Source organism: Lepus europaeus, chromosome 2 (assembly GCF_033115175.1).
Source record: "Lepus europaeus isolate LE1 chromosome 2, mLepTim1.pri, whole genome shotgun sequence".
Taxonomy (NCBI): domain Eukaryota; kingdom Metazoa; phylum Chordata; class Mammalia; order Lagomorpha; family Leporidae; genus Lepus; species Lepus europaeus.
The window spans coordinates 75,332,173-75,352,175 of record NC_084828.1 but is presented as its reverse complement, the minus strand read 5'-3'; positions in this window follow the sequence as shown (position 1 = coordinate 75,352,175).

Here is a 20,003-nt window from a genome sequence, read left to right as displayed (position 1 = left end):
CCATCCAACAATATTGAATCCAGTTACTATTTTTTTTCAGTTTTATAACTTCCTTTTCCAAACATTAATAAGAAGTTTAATTATACTGAGATATAATTTATATGTCATAAAGTTCATTCATACGTGGTACACTTACAGTAGATTTTAGTATATTTATAGTGCTAAACAAACATCATCTCATTTTAGGATTATTTTAATTCCTCACTAAAGAAACCTGTGCCCACTGACAGTAACTCCTTATTTCATAATACCTTTAATCTCAGGCAACCACTAATCTGCTTTCTGTCTCTGTACATTTGCTTGTTCTAGACATTTCATATAATTGTCATCATAGAATGTGTTCATAATTCATATCAATACATTTTTACTATCACTTCTTTAAAAACCTTAGATGCTTCCAACAACTGATTCATATTGATGTTGGCATATATATATATATATATATACATATATATATATATTGGCATATATCTTTTCTCCCTGAAGTTGTGATCTGGTTTTTGGGATAATGAGTGATTTTTTTGAATTCTCTTTGATGTTTTGAGCATTATCCCTTTTTAATGTAATTTTTGTTATTGTAGTGTGCATTCCCCCTTGTTATATATGTTTGGTTTCTCATTAGGCTCTGTTGTCAGCACTCTGTCAAAAGTAAAAGACTAGCTCCTCTCTCAGCCCTGTTTACATCTTAAAGTGGGGCACCAAATTGTAGCTTGTAGTTGCCTCAAAGTAAGCGTATAAGCAGGGCCCTAGTGACACTCAAGAGGAAGGAAGTAGAAGGCTTATTCACACCACTTGTTGTTAAAAAGTAGAAGTAGAAATTCAGTTCTGTGCTGCCTTACTGACACCAGTGGAGGAAAGGGAAGAGGGAGGAATGGCACCTTATTCAGGCCTGTGGATGGCAGAGGAGGGTGGAGGCTCATCGTCCCATTGACTAAAACCAGGAGAAGGGGAAAGCCAAGTGTCCTCTCTCTCTTGTGAGTAGAGGTTCCGAGCCCCACTGGGGGTATCTCAAGTTCCCTATGCGTCTACTCTTCCCACTCCTCAGGGTCTTCCCATATTTGCTGTGTTCTGTCCAATCTGTTGTTGTTTTAAGAGGAGAGACTATCTTACATTGAAACTTATGATGGGGCTATTCTGTGTTGCATGGAACCAGTCACACTGGATCATCACTTTTTAAAATAGCCATTTGTCAGTTAAATCATACAGCGTGCTATTTGGAAGCTTCAAGAATTCTTAATTGAGTATTAAAAACTTACTCCTTAGCATGACTCATTCAGTTTTTTCCAGAAATGTTCCACTGTTTCTCCCATCTCAACTTCCACTACTCCTCTATCTGCAAACTGGGCTCCAAGCCTGTTCACCATCCTTTGAAATGACTGTTGAGTTTTTCCTATTTCCCAGCTATAACTGCCACCTATCATTTTCACCCAGATCTTCCTGTACTGCAAGTCCAATTTAAATACTCCATGCTTCATAAATCCTTTCTTTTTGAGTCTAGTGAGAAGTGACACCCTTGCACAAGCTATAGCCTTTACTACACACAAGGGAATTATCACAATTTATATTGTATTTCTGATTAGTGCACGACTGATTTCCCCTGCTAGACTGAACTGAAGTACTCTACGGCCGTCTTTGATCCCTAACTGTCTTGAGCACTGTTGCGGGTATAGTAGATACAGATGGTGAATTTGTCACAATTCCTGTTCTCAAGATCATTTTATAGGGATGGTGCTGACCTGTAAATAAATAACTGTAAGCTCCAGTTGATATTTATTCAAATCCAGGCAGGCTAGCTTATTTCTTCTATATTTTAGTTGTGGTCCTAACACTTAGCATGTTGCTTTATACATAGAAAGTACCTGAAAATGTGCTAAAACCATGAACCTGAAAATACATATGATTGTTAAAAGTCGCAGGAAAATACCAGATAATTCTCAGAGCAAGGTTGCATTAGAATTGTTTACCCAGATGGCAAATGATTGCACAAATTCCTGGGTGGATTTGATGTTACTTTAGAGATTTAATATTCTTTAGAAAATAATAATATTGAAATAATATACTAAACTCAATGGTTTAGACGAATCTTATAGAATTAACAAATTTTATGTAAAAATATTAATTTATATTATTTTGAGCTTAGTACCCAGTAGGTACTTTAAAAAATGTAGATCAAGTATGAATTCACTTAATCTTATCACAGTTCTACATGGAAGATATCTTTGCTCATGTGTTAGAAACCCAGAAACTTAGGCTAAGTCAGTTAAACAATTTGCCCAAATAAGTAATCTGTCAGTTATTTTTCTTAGTAGACCCCCTGTCTCTGAGTATTGGGAAGAATTATCCGGAGTCCTGGCAGTTCTGCCTTCTAGAATCCCCCTTTTGGACAAGTCATTTAACCTTTAGAAAGTAAAATAATACTCAACTTCACATCAAAATGCTGCGAAGGTAAATGCAATCCAGAGAAAAAGGTGACTTGTAAATTCTGTGTGTATATAATTATTTATAGCTTTTCTTCACAGCTCCTGTGTGAGAAAGTACTGTCTCCCTGTCTTAGGTAAAGGCAGGACACAAAATTCTGACATAATCACAAGCTGTTAGTGTCAGAGGGAAAATCAGTAGACGAAGCCATAAGTTAGTACCTCATGTGTGGTTAACAGTGAGTTCGGTTGCTATCTGGTTAATTTTTGTAGATCACAGCACTAAAGTAGATAATTAGGCCTATAACAGTTTACATTGAAGGTACATATCTGTATCACTAATTGCTCCCCAAGATCATCACAGTTTCGCATTTGGGACTTAGACAAAATCATTATGCCCATTTCTGTTGTATGGAGTTTCAATTTTCCATTACATTGGGCAAGTCACAACATTCTGTTTTCTTGTACAAAATGGAGATAATAGTGAATCCCTTTGAGGTTGTGAGGACTACATGTAACAATTCACATAAAGTGAATGACAAAGCATATAGCTGTAGTAAATACTCAGTATTTGCCATTAGTAGAAGTTCAGATGCTTTGCATTTCTAGAGGGTAGCTAAGACATTTACAGGTACTAAATATTCCATCTCTTTTAGCGAGTTATGGCTTATAAAATAGTTCTTCAGGACTCTTGTTTAGCAGAAAGGAGAAGACTCAGTAATTACTGTCTGCCCATATGGTCCACTGCTCTTTTTCCTCACATTTCAACCTGAATTAGCACATTAATGTCCTAATTACCATCAGTTTTAAATCACTGAGAATTAAGAATGTGGGAAAGCATTGACATTTATGGAGCACCTGCTGTATGCCAGACACTTTGTGTGTGTTCTGTTTAATCCTCACAACACACTTCCAAGTTCAATAGTATGGTGATTTTACAGAACTGTACAGGAAACCAAGGCATACACAGGTTAAGTCCCTTGCTCAAGGTCACAGAGCCAGAAAGTTGTAGAGCTAAGGGTTTTGTTCATCCATTGCCACGCACTGTCACTCCTTGAAGATAATTAATACATATTTAAAATCTTGGTCCTGCCTCAAATTCGGCATGGCGTAGAGAGAATTCTTGATTCCTTCTAGTCATTCTTTCCCCATTTTTCTTAAATTATTGAAGAAAATTTTCATCTCTGACTTCTAGACCATTGCAATGATTTTTTGCACATAGTCAAACTTCTTGGGTTTTCCTTTTTAGTTCCTACACATTAGGGAGTCTCACAGCCTTTTAGTTCTTTCATGTCAGTTTCCTAGGGCATCTGTAATTTGCATAAAACACCACTTCTCTCATTCTGCAGTCAGAACGATTGCCAGAGGAGGGTGAATTTGAGGAAATTAGGTGGGAAGTTTTGAGGGAAGCAAAGAGGTCTGTGCATCTGGAGGAAACAGCTAAGAGGAAGGTTACCCTGGGGTCCCTGCTACTGACAGGTTAACAGATAAGCTCCTGAGCCCCTCTGAGGCTATAAAGTGGGGGTCACAATTCCCACGTCATAGTTCTGAGGATTGAATTACATAAGTTCTTAATAAATTGGAGCAATTATTTCATGGTTCTGAATATTATAAGGAGAAAGAAAGCTTGAATTGGGAAAGTAGAGAAGATCCGAGACTCACACACAGTGCAATCCTCACTTTGCTTCTCCCAGTAGCCCAGAAGGCATGGCCGTGTCCACTCCAGCAGCATGGGACCACTCCTTTGTTAGGATCTAGGGATAAATGGAGTTTTCTGAGCTCAATCCCTTTAGTATAGAGCCCATAACCTCAAATGCACACAGCAGTTAAATAAATGGGGAAATGGGCCTGATGGGAGCATGGTGAGCTGGAGACTCTTATTGGGATTAACTGTATGTCTGGGAGCCCTCATGTGCCTGTAGTCCAGAACTTAAACTCTCTGTTACAGACCAGACTCATTTCTAGGAGCGCCATGCGTTCATCCAGCCTGGAACTCTCCCCTTCTGAGTAGTATCTACCTGATGCCCAGCAGCTGTGTGCTGGACACTGTTCTGTGTACTTTTCATCGATTCACTCATTTTAATCCACACAACAACTCTATGAGGTAGGTACTATTATCCCATTTTACAGACAAGGTCAGTCACTGAGGCACAGGGATTCTGTAACTAGCTCAGAGTTACATCATAATGGCAAAGCTGGAGCCGGATTCAAAATAGCCTTGCCCTACTTGTCTCTAGTGTTTCCTCATGTTTGTGCTTCCAGAAGAAGAAAAGGTGAATTTTTGGTCCTGTTAAAAATTGCAGGAAGATCTTTAGTTTTAGTTTTAGTTTTCATTGATTAGATCAGTACATCCTTTTCTCTCCGAAACAAGCTGGCCTTACATTTGGAAAGAGGAGGAAAAGGCTGGACTGTCTTCTGGGTCATCCCACAAGATTCTTCTGAAGTAAATGGAGCTGAAAGCACCCATTGTGTAGATTCCCGGACCACCCTTCCCCCCAGCAAGATGTTGGGAGCAAATCTCGAGACTGCATAACTCTGCAGGCCTATAGAGGAAAACTCTTCATTAACAATGCATTGATTTGTGACTGCACTGTTATAAAAAGAACAGCTTTAATAGAGGCCTTTGCAGGCTCTATTTTTTTAAGCTTTGTGTCTTGGTTACTTGTAAAGCACTGAAGAGGAATTAACTTTTAGATGGGTACAAGGACTTTTCAGATGTGTTGCTGCTACTAGCACTTTTTTTTTTTTCCTTGAACCTGAGGGTGAAAAGAATGATAAATTTCAGGAGGATGATCAGGAAAGGGAGTTTTTTCTCACTTGATGGGGCACAGTTGAAAGGGAGAAAATCTTTCACCTACCTCTAACTTTAATTATTCCATATGATGAAAATTATTCCTGTCTCATCTGAAAAATAAAGAGAGCATTTGCTATTTTAGTCTTGCATGAGAAAAGATGTTATAAATATGTTTATGAGAAGCAAGCAGAGCTGGGTAGAAATTTTTGCTCAGATGGGAGGGCTTGGGTTTTTGTTACTCCCATCTAGGAAATGAAAACGTTTTCCTGAGTCTCTACCATATGCCAGACAGTCTATACACGAGCTTATTTATTCCCGCTTAAGCTCTAGGAGGTAGGTATTATTTACCCTGAGTGCTGGAAAGGCAGTCATCCTAATTCCCTTCTGATTTCACGTCCTTCTCTGCCCCCAGTCGCTGTGACATCAGAAAGAATCCATCAGGATGATGGAATAGGGAGAGAGCTTACTGTTCTAGTCTAGGGGGAGGTAGTTTAAAAAAAAAAGACAGAGTGCATTCCCAGGGAAGAGTTAGGAAGAAAATAGCAGAGGAAACTCCATGCAAATTAGAGGGACACTGTGGACCTAAGTTGAGGGTGTGGACTCACATAACTCAGGACCCCAGCAGCTGAGAGACTCAATACCACTTTTGGAGAGTGAGGTGACACCAAACTGCAGCAGACCAAGTCACTGGTGAGAAAGCTGTGGGAAGAGCCTGATGTGAGTTTGGTTTGAAGCCCTGTGGGGGAAGGTGTACCTGCCAAGCTAGAAGGAAAGGGGGGGGGGGCGTGTTTCTCTCTCCCTGACAACCTGGCATGGCATCCTTTAACTAGCCAAGAGAGGCTGGGTGCCACTTTGGACATACATAACAGCTGTGCCAGTTCATGTCTGTGCGCCCAGCAACCAACTGAGAGGAGATGCCCGAGTCTGGCTGGCAGAATTGACAGGGCGCTGGCTGCTCGTGATTGTGGGAGCCTTGTGCGCCAGGATTATGAAAACACTGTGGCTGCATGGGAGGGTGCAGGATGTGCCTAGGACTTAGGGCAATCACTGTGTGCAACTCCTCATGCTTGGAGCTCTCTGATTCCCTGGTGAGGGTCATAGCTGCAGGATCTGTATTCACTCCAAGGACTGCACAGATCCTTTATGTGGTTCCTGTGGCAGTACAGATGAAAATTGTACCCACTAGGTCTAGAGCCCAGGCATTAGTCTCCATTAAAGAAAGGAAGTGAGCATGAGACTATGCCAACAGAGAACAAACTTCACTTCCTATGAAAAAGAAGATTTACCACACCCAGACTCGGGTGTCATCTTGGACACTCCCCTCACCCTGGAACACTGAACAGAGCTCCCTGACCACACTGAGCACAAGCCTCTGGGTATTCACTGAATGAGCAGACACTCCACCAAGCCACAAAGGCATAGTTCAAAGGTAAGAGCCATCACAAGGAAAAAAAAAACCAGTATTGCCACAAAGGCCTAATTATAAATGCAGCAATTCAAGAAATAAGAATAAGGAAGACAACATGATGCCCCCAAAAGAACACAACACTTCAATACTAGAATGTGAAGATGAAGAGATTAATAAAATGCCAGAAACAGAATTCAAAAAATAGAAGCAATTAGCATTACTTCTAAGCCAATTAATGAACTAAAGAAAACAGTACATGATATGAATTAAAATTTTAGAAATCAAAAAGAAATATTGGAAATGAAGAATTCAATAGAACAAATGAAAATATGGTGGAAAGCCTTGCAGATTTGCTGAGGCAGAAGAAATAATATCCAAGTTAGAAGACAAATCTCTGGAAATTTGAGAGTCAGACCAAAAAACAAGAAGAAATTAGTAAACAAAAAAACAAAGTTGTAAATTTATGTGATACTATAAAACAACCCAACATATGGGTCATGGGTGTTCTTGAAGGCATGAAAATAGAGAATGGATTAGAAGGCCTTTTTGATGAAACAATTACAGAAATCTTCCCTAATCTGGAGGAAGAAAGTGACATCCAAGTACTGGAAGCACAGAGAACTCCTAATAGACATGACCAGAAAAGATCTTTACCATGACACATTGTAGTCAAACTCTCCACAGTAAAACGTAAATAAGACTCTAAAATATGCATGAGAGAAATGCCAGCTTACTCTCAGAGGATTTCCAATTAAACACAGCTGACTTCTCATCAGAAACCTTACAGGCTAGGAGAGAACGGAGAGGTATATTCCAAGTCTCAAGAGAAAAAAAAAAAAAAGCTGTCATCCCAGAATACTGTACTCTGCAAAGCTCTTGTATATGAATAAAGGTGAAACAAAGACCTTCCATAATAAACAGAAATTGAATTTGTCACCACTCATCCAGCCTTTCAAAAGATGTTTAGGAATGTGCTGCACACAGAGACACAGATACGTGAGTCATTACTATAAAAGAAGGGAAGGGAAGGAAGAAAATCTCCCAGTAAATGTACGAAGGAAATCAAAAGTAAACAACAGGAATATTTATGGCAAAATGGCAGGGCCAATTCATTACTTACCAATAGTCACCTTGAATGTAAATGTCCTCAACTCTCCAGTTAAAAGATAAAGACTGACTGGATGGATTAAAAAGCAAAGCCCATCTATTTGCTGCCTACAAGAAACACATCTCACCAACAAAGATAAATGTGACTGAAAGTGAAAGGTTGGAAGAAGATATTCCATGTTAACAGAAACCAAGAGCTGATGTAGCCATCCTAGTATCAGACAAAATAGGTTTTATCATAAAAAACTGTTAAAAGAGACAAAGAAGCTCACTACATAATGATTAAGAGATGAATTCAACAGGAAGATGTGACTACTGTAAATATATGTGCACCTAATTCCAGGTCACCTGACTATTTAAATGTTAATGGATCTAAAGGGAGACCTAGATTCCAATACAATAATAGTGGGGGACTTCAATATTCCACTTTCAGCAATGGACAGAGCAACCAGACAGAAATTCAACAAGGAAACAACAGAGTTAATTGACATTATAGACAAAATGGACCTAATGGATATCTACAAAGCTTTTCATCCTACAGTTGCAGAATACACATCCTTCTCATCTGTGCATGGAACTTTCTCTAGGACAGAACACATGCTAGGCCATAAAGCAAGTATCAGCAAATTAAAAAAAATCATGCCATGCATCTTCTTGGACCACAAAGCAATGAAGCTGGAAATCTACAACTCAAGAATCTCTAGAACATATGTAAGCACATGGAGACTGAACTGCATGCTCCTGAATGAACAGTGAGTCATTGAAGAAATCATAAGAGAAATAAAAAATTTCTGGAAATGAACAAAGAATGCAGCATATCAAGACTCATGGGATACAGCAAAAGCAGTGTTAGGAGGAAAGTTTATAGCGATTGGTGCCTACATCAAGAAATTGGAAAGGCACCAAATAAATGAGCTATCAATGCATCTCAAGGACCTAGAAAAATATCAGCAAACCAAACCCAAAACCAGTAGGAGAAAACAAATAATTAAAACTGGAGAAGAAATAAACAAAATGGAAATAAAAAATACAAAAGATTAGTAAAACAAAGAGCTGGTTTTTTGAAAAATGAATAAAATCAACACACTGTTGTCCCAACTAGCCAAAAAAAGAGAGAAAAGACCCAAATCAATAAAATTAGAGATGAAAAATGAAATGTAAGAACAGACAGAAATAAAAATAATCATCAGAAATTATTACAAAGAGCTGTATGCCAACAAACCGGGAAACCTAGAAGAAATGGGTAGATTCCTGGTCACATACAACTTACCTAAATTAAGCCATGAAGACATAGAAAACCAAAACAGACCAATTAACCAATACAGAAATTGAATCAGTAGTAAAGGTCCTCCCACCAAAGAAAAGCTCAGGACCAGATAGTGTCATTGCTGAATTCTACCAGACATTTGAAAAGAGCTAACTCCAATTCTTCTCAAGCTATTCAAAACAATTGAAAGGGAGGAAATGCACCAAAATTATTTCTATGAAGCCAGCATCTCCTTGATTCCTAAACCTGAAAAGATAAAACACAGAGAGAGAGCTACTGATCAATTTCCCTGGTGCACATAGACACAAGAATCCTCAACAATATACTAGCCAATTGAATCCAATAACACATCAGAAAGAACATTCACTGGACAAAGTGGGATTTATCCCAGGTATGCAGGGATGGCTTAACATTCACAAATCAATGTGATACATTTACAAATAGAATACCAAAAGCCCTATGACTATTGCAAAAAATTCAGAGAAAGCATTTGATAAAATACAACACCCTTTCATGTTGAAAACTTAAACAAATTGGGTATAGAAGGAACATCCCTCAACAAAATCAAGATAATTTATAATAAACCCATGGGCAGTGTCCTATTGAATGGGGAATATTTGGAAGCATTTATACTGAGATCCAGAACCAGACAAGGATTCCCACTTACACAATTGTTATTCAATATAGTCCTGAAAGTCTTAGCTAGATCCATTAGGCAAGAAAAACAAATTGAAGGGATACAAATTGGGAAGGAGGAAGTCAACCTATCCCTATTTGTAGATGACATGATTCTATATATAGGGGAACCAAAAGACCCCACCAAGAGACTATTGGAACTCTTCATAGAAGAGTTTGATAAAGTGACAGTGTATAAAATGAATACAGGAAAATAAATAGCTTTTGTATACAGACAATGCCACAGCTGAGAAAGAACTTTTAAGATTAATCTCATTCATAATCACTACATTCAAAAATTATCTTGGAATAAATTTAATCAATGATGTCAAAGACCTTTATGATGAGAATTACAAAAAAATTTTTTAAAGAAATAGAAGAAGACACCAAAATAAAGGAAAAAATCTTCCATGTTCATGGATTGGGAGAATTAATATGTTCATATTCCCAAAAGCAATTTGTAGACTCAATGCAATACCTATCAAAATTCCAAGGACATTCTTCTCAGATATAGAAAAAATATGCCTAAATTCATTTGAAAACACAGGAGACCCCCAGATAGCTAAAGCAAACGTACATAACAGAATACAAGCCGGAGGCATCAAAATACTGAGTTTCAAGACATACTACAGCAAAGTGATAATCAAAACAACCTTGTACTGGTATGAAAACAGACAGACCAATTTTTTGGAACATTATAGAAACACCAGAAATCAACCCATGTACCTATAACCAACTTATATTTGACAAAAGAGCTAAAATCAATAGCTGGAGCAAAGAGAGTCTTTTCAATAAATGGTGCTGAGAAAACTGGAGTTCCACATGCAGAAGTATGATACAAGACCCCTACCTTACACCTGACACAAAAATCCACTCAAAATGGATTAAAAACCTAAACCTATGCCCTGATACCATCAAATTATTAGAGAAAGTTGAAGAACCCTGCAGGACATTGGCATAGGATAGAGTTCTTGGAGAAGACCCCAGAGGCACATGCAATCAAAGCCAAAATTGACAAAGGAAATCAAATTGAGAAGCTTCTACACTGCAAAAGAAACACTCAGCTAAGTAAAGAGGCAACCGACAGAATTAGAGAAATTATTTGCAAACTATGGAACTAATAAAGGATTAATAACCAGAATATAAAAAGAGCTCAAGAAACTCAACAACAACAAAACAAACAACCCAGTTAAGAAATGGTCAAAGGACTTAAACAGGTATTTTTCAAGAGGAAATCCAAATGGTCAACAGACATATGAAAACATTCTCAGGATCACTAGACATCAGGGAAATGCAAATCAAAACCACAATGAGGTTTCACCTCACCCCTATTAGAATGACTTTCATATGGAAATCAACAAACAGCAAATCCTGGGGAATTTGTGGGGAAAAGGTACCCTAATCCACTGTTGGTGGGAATGTAAACTGGTACAGCCACTGTGGAATACAGTATGGAGATATCTCAGAAATCTGAATATAGACCTATCATAGGACTCAGCTAGCCCACTCTTGGGAATTTACCCAAGGGAAATGAAATCAGCATATGAAAGAATTATCCATACCCCCATGTTTATTGCTGCTCACTTCACAATAGCTAAGATGTGGAATCAACCCAAATGCCTGTCAACTGAAGACTGGATAAAGAAATTATGGGACATGTACACCATGGAATACTACACAGTGGTGAAAAAAAAAATCTCGTCATTTGTAGCAAATTAGATGAAACTAGAAAACATTATACTTAGTTAAATAAGCCAATCCTAAAAGGACAAATAACATATGTTCTCCCTGATGTGTGCTAGCTAATAGAGCACCTAAAAGGGTAATTTACAGAAGTGAAATTAACATTTTGAGATGCAATGTCTTTGAACTGCCCCTGTCTCAAATGTTGAGGAACAGTTTTTTTTTTTTTCATACAATTTATTGAACTCTTTACTTGGTATAAATTTAATTGTATGTGTATAAAGTTAATTGAAAATAGATCTTAAAAAAATAAGAATGGGAATAGGAGAGGGAGGAGGAAGGCGGGTAGGAGTATGGGTGCAAGGATGGGTATGGCAGGAAGAATCACTATATTCTTAAAGTTGTATTTATTAAATGCATGAAGTTTGTATTCCTTAAATGAAAGTTTTCTTGGCAAAAAAGAAAGAAGCAACACTGAAGTGGGCAGGGTGGAGGATTTTCCCAATGATTGTTTTATCATAGCAGTCTGTTTCTACTCTACTGGTGTATTTAGGAGAGCTTCAGGAGATCATGGGTGGGTTAAACTTCCCACCACCCAAGCCTCCCTAGATTACCACTTTTGCCCTGTAAGTCCTGGCTGTGAGCTTCCCATTTCAATATTTCCCCTCCTCTCTGTCCCAATTGCCTTTATTCACTCAGACTTCCTTGATGGTCTCCTTTGCTGGACTTCCTGCCACACTATTGTTGATGGAAAATGTGGTGCTACACCTGTACTTATTTCATTCCTTGAATACCTAATCATTTATCCAAAAAGAAGTTGAGGGGCAAAAAAACCTTAGATCTCAAGAAGGGTCAATACTAACCTATATTAATATTGGTGAATCAGAAACCTGCAGTCTTTGAAGGCACACAGGCTGTTCCTCCTTCTACGAATCAGTTGCCCAGAGTCGCCAGGATCCATGACCACGCACATCAGGCCCTCCCTCCACAAACTCACCCACACTCAGCTCTCCAGTCTCACTTCTCAGCCCCATTCTGACTCTCCTTGGGCTGCAGTCCTGCCAACGTTCCCGCTTGTCCTGAATTCACCTGCCCCTAACTGTGTGCCTCCCTGCTCTACCTTTCTACCTAGAATGCTCTTTTTTCTCTTGACTTCCCAGTGTGAATGTGCCTTGAAAACCAGCTCAGTTGTCACCTTCCAACAGAAACTAGTAGTCTCTCTCTTTTGACCCACACTGGACCTTTTACATCCGCCATCTACCAAAGCATTTATTTGTTGAGATGTGTGCTTTCCCCTTATTGTATTTGGATCACTTTTGCATTTTGAGTACTGAGCACATAATGCTCATAGGGAATACTGAACTCCATGTTCTCCCTGTAAGACAGTGTGAAGTGGAAATATTAAGCAAATTGAGAACACTCTGAAGTCCCATATCTCTTAGCAGTGGCCAGAGAATCATCCCTTTGTGTACATACTTTTACAAATATCAAAATCAGGCTCTATAGACAATTGATACCTTGCTTTGTTATCACTGAATGCATTGCTGTGTGATTAATGTTTTAGTAAATAGTTGCATAGTTAAATAATGCTCTATTAAATTGTTGCCATTTATATACTTTAAAAAGGTGATGCCTAGGAGAGGGAGAGAGAAGGAAAGAGAGCAAGTATATACTTCCAAATGCTCTCAATAGCTGAGGCTGGGCCAGGCCTAGAACTCAATTCAGTCTTCCACATGGGTGACAGGGACCCACTCTTTGGGCCATCACCACTACCTACCAGGGTGTGCATTAGCAGGAAGCTGGAGTCAGAAGCCAGAGCAAGGAACTCTGAAATGGGATGCAGGCATCTCAACCGGCCTCTTATTGCTATGTCAAATGCCTTCCTTGTTACCATTTTTAATCTAGTGATTTTTCAAACCATGGTTCACATTTCTACCTATTAGGAGGTTTAAAGGGTTACAATCAACACTATTTTAAAATGGCTTTTATTTTTTAAAGCATTTTATTGAAATACAGTATACAGGGGCTGGCACTGTGGCGTAGTGGGTAAGGCTGCCACCTGCAGTCCTGGAATCCCATATGGGTGCTAGTTTGAGTCCCGGCTGCTCCACTTCTTTCTGCTATGGCCTGGGAAAGCTATGGCCTGCACCCACGTGGGAGACCTAGAGGAGGCTCCTGGCTTCAGATTGGCACAGCTCCGGCCGTGTGGCCATCTGGGGAGTGAACCAGTGGGTGGAAGACACTTCTCTCTCTTTCTGTCTCTCTCTCTCTTTCTCTCTCTCTCTCCCTCTGCCTCTCTGTAACTGTGCTATTCAAATAAATATATACATCTTTTAAAAAAGGAAATACATTATACATACCAAGGAATGCACATAAATGTACAGATAAATGAGTTAGAACAAAACGTAACAAGTAGTCCAAGATGAACTGAGGAGAGGACATTGTGGCATGGTGGATTTAGCTGCCTCTTGGGATATACACATCCCATACTGGAGTGCCAGTGCAAGACTCTGTACTCTGCTTAGGACCCAGCATCCTGGTAGTGTACCAGAGAAGCAGTGAATAGTGGACCAAGTACTTGGGTTCCAGCAATCCTCCTGGAAGGCCCAAGTGGAGTTTCTGGCTGCTTGCTTCAGCCTAAGGCAGCCCCAGCTGTTGTGGCCATTTGAGAGTGAACTAACAGATGGAATCTCTCTCCCTCTGCCTTTTAAATAAATAAATCTTTTTAAAGAATGAAATTGGATGCATTGTATGTAATAAAGATATGTATTGTCTCAAAGTTTTTATTTCAGATCTGTCTATAGGTACAGATACACACAAATGCATGCTTAGTGTATGAATATAAATTTAAAAATTATAAACTCTGTGTTTTTACCTTCCCTTACCTTCCCTTCCCTCCTTTTCTTTTTTTTTTTTTTTTTTTTTTTTTTGACAGGCAGAGTGGACAGTGAGAGAGAGAGACAGAGAGAAAGGTCTTCCTTTTTGCCGTTGGTTCACCCTCCAATGGCCGCCGCGGTAGCGCGCTGCGGCCAGCGCACCGCGCTGATCCGATGGCAGGAGCCAGGTGCTTCTCCTGGTCTCCCATGGGGTGCAGGGCCCAAGCACTTGGGCCATCCTCCACTGCACTCCCTGGCCACAGCAGAGAGCTGGCCTGGAAGAGGGGCAACCGGGACAGGATCGGTGCCCCAACCGGGACTAGAACCCGGTGTGCCGGCGCCGCAAGGCCCTTCCCTCCTTTTCTAAAATGATTACAATAATATATGCCCCAGCTATTGTACAAGGTGGTTTTGTTAGGTAGCAAGTCCGACATCTAGCTATGTGTGTGTGAGACAGGCCTGAAGACCAGCACCTACTGTGGAAACTCCAGAAGCCCAGCATCTTGCACTTCGAAGTCCTGCTCAGACCCTGATAACCTTCCAGGTGGTCCCAGCCCTTCCCCCAAGGAAACTCGAGGAATTCTCTCTCCCCAGGACCAAATGGGTACAGGATAATGGGAGGCAATAAAACCTTCACAGATGCCCTAAGGGAAGCACCTCTACTCTGCCCTATGCCAGAAAATTTGAGGAGGAATTTGCGATTTTCACCCATCACACCCTCCAGCTAGGACTCCCCATCCTTTGTCCTGCAGGAGAGGGGGAGGTGGGTAAACAGACTCCCTTAAAAACCTAGGGAGTCCAAATGGACTGCACACTCAGTCCTTTGCCTCTCAGCTGAGCCGCCAGCCTGGCCTGCCCAGGTGTATTCTCTCCATTCAACCATGTAACCTGGCTCTCCCCCAGTCCAAGTGACTGGACACTCTCTCTCTGTCCCTTCCATCCTGATGGATGCCCTATCCTCAATAAAGCCTCATCACTCCACTCTCTGTCTCAGGCCTGAATTCTTTCTCGGATGAAGACAAGAACCCCAGGGCTTCCACGGCCTTTCCTCCAGTGACAGTTTTAAGTTTCAAATGAGATTGCAGAAATTAAAAATACTTTACAAGCACATATCAGAATATTATCAGCCCCTATGTTCTTGAGTAGATCTTAAAGGAACTTGTTCAGACCTAAAAACAAGCAGGCTCATCATGTCTGTTCATGCCGGGGAGGGACAAGGAAGAAAGGGAGAGACTCATGTGCGGTGAGGGCTCTGACAGCCCCATGAGAGGACCTGAGGGATGTCAGAACAGAGCAGACCAAGGAGCACCTGAAAATTTCCTTGCACAGTCTGCCTCTGGCCCGCAGGTAGCACATAGATGCTGCCTTGGGCACTTCCTGACTACTGGAGGCTAGACCAGGGCGTGGACAGAATACCCTGCTAAACAGTTACTTGCAGTGTAAGATGAGATGGTGCAATGGTTTTCCCTCCTTTTTGTTGCTTTGTATTGTTTTATCCAGGGTAGAGCGTCCTGCCCTGTGTTAGGTGACACACGGCAATCGGCAATCCTGTCTTTCATAGCGCCGCATAGACTGTTCAGTAGCTCTAGGGCGACACTTGCTGTAAACTGCAGGAAACTACATCCCTTAGAAATTCAGCATTTCTGTTTCCGCAGGCTGGGGATCACACTGATCCCACAGGCCTCCTATGAAAATCAGGAGACCTGTTCTTGTTTAATTGACATAGGCTTCTCAACCGAAAGCCAGCAAACCAATATTGTTGAGCTTCCATTGCATGCTGCCTCTGTGCAGTTTAACTGATGGGGTGGGGGCGTCTGCAACTGGACTTGGAGTGAATCCTCCAGGGCTTTGTGCAGTTGGGCTGTAGCCCTGCCTAACACTAGCTTTGTAAATTTCCTGTGGTCATAAAACCAGTCTTGTGCACACAGTGGAGTCCCTATGTGGGCACGGTAATGTATTCGTGGCGGCTTTCCAAGCTCTGAGTATAAAGTGGTTTTTCCAAGTTGTCCTCAGGGACCGCACTCTAGTGCAGTGTAATGGAAGCGACAAATGACAGCTACATAAGACCCATGCACAGTATCGGCAGTAGAAATAATGAAGATGGTTCTAAACTGTGACCGTTCAGCTAAACAGTGGCCATATTTTCCAGGACTCCTCCCTTGTGTAGCACTGGGTGATAGAGCTGGTCATAGGAGAAACCTCCATGGGCTTGGGAAGGCAGAAATGGAACACCAGCCCCTTGGCTCAGAGGCTTGATGGAGAACTCTGATGTGCTATTGTGCTATTGATGTGCTATTGGCTCATCTGTGTCCAGTGCTTCTCCTGCCACACCCAGATGCCCTCCGCTTCTCCAGTAGCTGTGTCACACATGAGTGCAGCTCTCTGGAGGGCACTGGCTTCTTTTTTGGATCACCAGGCGCATGAGAGGCATCGTGGGTTCTGGTTTTCTTTGCTTTCCTCTGCTTTGGCCCACCGTTTCTTCCCACACTACCTGCTCTGCTGACTGGGCACAGCACTTCTGGCCTCCAGCAGAGGCAGAGACAGCTCTTCCTCATCCGCTGCGTCTGTGGCCCCTAGCAAGCGCGCAATGTTTCTCTGACCCTCCGGCTCTCTCCTCCAAGGTGTTTGCCTTCCCCACAATTACAGTCCTGATATGGACTGAACAGGATTGCACCAACCCCCCCCCCCCAACAAGTCTTACGTTGACAGTTAATGGGCGAATGGAAATGGTTGATGGACTAGGGTGGAGACCTGATTGGATGATGGTGTCCTGGAGGTGGGCCCAGTGGGTCCACTGGGTCACTTAGGTCAATAGGGCTGCACACTCAGCAAGTAGCTCTCAGAGAGGGTTGGTTATTTAAGGCCAGTGTGGCCCAGCTTCTCTCGACTCCCTGGCTTGCCCTGTGATGGCCCTGCTACCATCCTCAGTCCTCACTGGATGCCTGAACCAGTGGGGCCACTTGCTCTCAGGCCGTGAACTTCCAGAATAGGCTGAAATCAATCTTACTTCTTCTTGAGAAGTTCCTCTCCGGTGCTTTAGTTAGAGTAAGGAGAAGCTGAATAACACAAACCCTGATTCCACATCTGTCAAGGTGGTTCTGGTTCCCTCATTCACTCCCCCAGGGTATACACTATAGAGAATCTTCCAAGTATCTTGCATATGTTTATATATTTAATTTATACCACAAGTCTGGTTAACAGATCCTATTGTATCCACTTTGGGAAAAAAGAGAAAATTGAGGCACAGAGGGGTTAAATAATTGGCTCAACATCACAGTCCACCAAGTAGCAGAGCTGGGATCTGAATCCCAGTGCTGGTGTGGCTCCAGGGTCTATGCTCTGATTCTCTGGACTATGTGAGGAAAATTTAAAAAGGTTGTGGGAAATAGAACTGAAAAACAAGCTTATTTGGGTGCAAAAAATATGAATCTAAGTAGGTTTTTTCCATAATATGCATTTTTCATGAATTTTTTGAAGATTCTTCCACCCACTCCCCCATATGCATGGCACCTCAGAGCAAAGACAAGGGCCCAGGAAGGAGAAGGGGCAGGGAGAATGGTCAAAGTTAAGTACAAAGTTCAAGGGCTCCATGGAGGAAGAGGCTAAACTCAGAGGAATCCCACCCCCTGGGTAATCAGCCTGGGAGTATCTGCCCACAGATACTCTAGGCTGGTTAAAAGGACATAAAAGAAAGAGGGAATGGGGAATGAAAGAAAGGAGAGAGGGGGAAAAAGAAGAGAGAAAAGAAAGGAGGAAAAAACAACTTGGAGATTTCCCAGTGGGACTCTGGCAAGAATTCGAGCCCCAGTGGGGTCATGATTAGGGTGTAAGCATAAAAGGAGGAAGCAGCCCTCAAGCTCTGACCCGCTGGGAGCTGCGAACACCAATCTCCTAACCCTTTGCCTTGGGCAGCGTGGAGTCCAGGGCCTAGGGGCTCCTGAAACCCACATTAGCATGAATGTGAATGTAGGCGATTTGTGCCACACCCCTTCTTCTGGGGACCCACTTCCTTGATTCCAAGTGATGCAGCTGGGGCAGTGGCTCCCTCATCACCCAGCCCCCAGTCCAGTGAGAAGCATCATTTGCCAGCCGTACTGAAGACAGTTTTGGTTGGAGTTGACTCCATTCTCGTGGTCTCAGTGATCAACTCATGGATGATCAAGGGACACCAGCCACGGGAATAATGTCTTTCCACAGAGACTGTGAGCTACAAGAAGCACAGGTAAGTGCAAATGACTTGGGAGCCAACTTCTGCAGATAAATGAAAGTATCTCGTCTTTTGGGAGAGGATGAACCCAACATACAAAGAAAAACAAAACTGAGACAGCCCAAACCACACGAAATGGGCTCCTGGGACCAGCTGTACATGGTGAGTCTAGCTTTAGCTCTGTGCTAATACGGTTACCACTAGCACAGGTGGCGATCAAGTCTGTGAACAGTAGCTAGTCCAACCCGAGATGTCCTAGAAATAGAAAATACACACCAAACTTGAAGCCTCAGAGTAGAAATAAAAGTCAAACATCTCAATAGTTTTAACATGCTGATTAACTATTTTAAGTAGAATAATTGTTATATGGGATTAAATAAACACACTACTACAATTAATTCCACCCTGAGTTTTTAAAACATTTTAAAATGTGTCTAGCAACAAGTTTGAGATTTTGGATGTGATTCGCAGAGTATTTCTATTGATTAGTGCTTCTGTAGACTTTGGTTACAAGAGACAACGTCTCCTTTTTCACTGATCCTGAATTGAGTTTTTGTCATTTGCCAGTGACAGATACACACTGGGCCACAGCACGAGAAGTTCAGAAGCGGGAGTGGGAAGCAAAGCTCTGCCTGTCATCCGGTGGGGACCACAGAGCGTTAGGTTCTCCACGCCTGTGGCTTCTGAGATCCCCAGATTAAGCTGTTTTCCTCATTTCTCTTCTGAGCTCTAAGCCCAAATTTCCTAATGTCCGTTACATGTTTCTCTTTAGTCATTCCACCATCAAAAGTTCAATATGTCCATTTCAAACACCTTCGGGTCCTTCTGTCCGACCAACCGTACACAGGTCCAGCCATCCTTGACCCACCACCTGCCTCTCGATTTTCAGTAAAACAGACTTGTGAGCCAGGATGGCCTCTTTGAATGTGGTCTCACTTCAGAGGTATGAAAACGGATTAGCCAGAGTCCATCGAATTATTCTCCATGCCCTCTGGCTGTCATGGACTTCCCCAGCGACCTAGGCGAGCGATTTCTGTCTCCAAATCCTTTTGAAGCGGCTTGGTTAAATGATCTGCTTGATTGCACTGCCCCCTTGTGGCACCAACAAATGTTAGCTGCGCAGACGTGGGGAACCCAAGAAAATAGACGTTTTCTAAATGTTGCTTTCATTTGCTTATTTGTTTTCATACAAGAAGAGATAAGAAACATTGGCTCATTTATTTATCACATTAATCTAAGAAACCAAATTATATTCAATAAGTTAAAGATACTTTAAAAGTGTGCTTTCAGGCTTAGGGTCAAAGAGAGGAAAGACGTAGTAATGGGAATAATTAGACATAGGCGGCGAGGCAGGGGAAGAATCGCAAGGTGTATTTCAGAGGCACACCAGAGAGATCTTTCCCTCAGAAAGCAATCCTGCGGAGTGCAGGTTCTGCAGAGGCAGGGCGCTCCCTTCCCAAGAGGGCATCCCGCCAGCTCAGCGCGAGAGCTGGGTCCTTTGAGTAGTGACCAAATAAAAGGGCCAGCTGAGGACGACAGCGATGAGGAGTAGGGGGGCTGCAGCTAAGC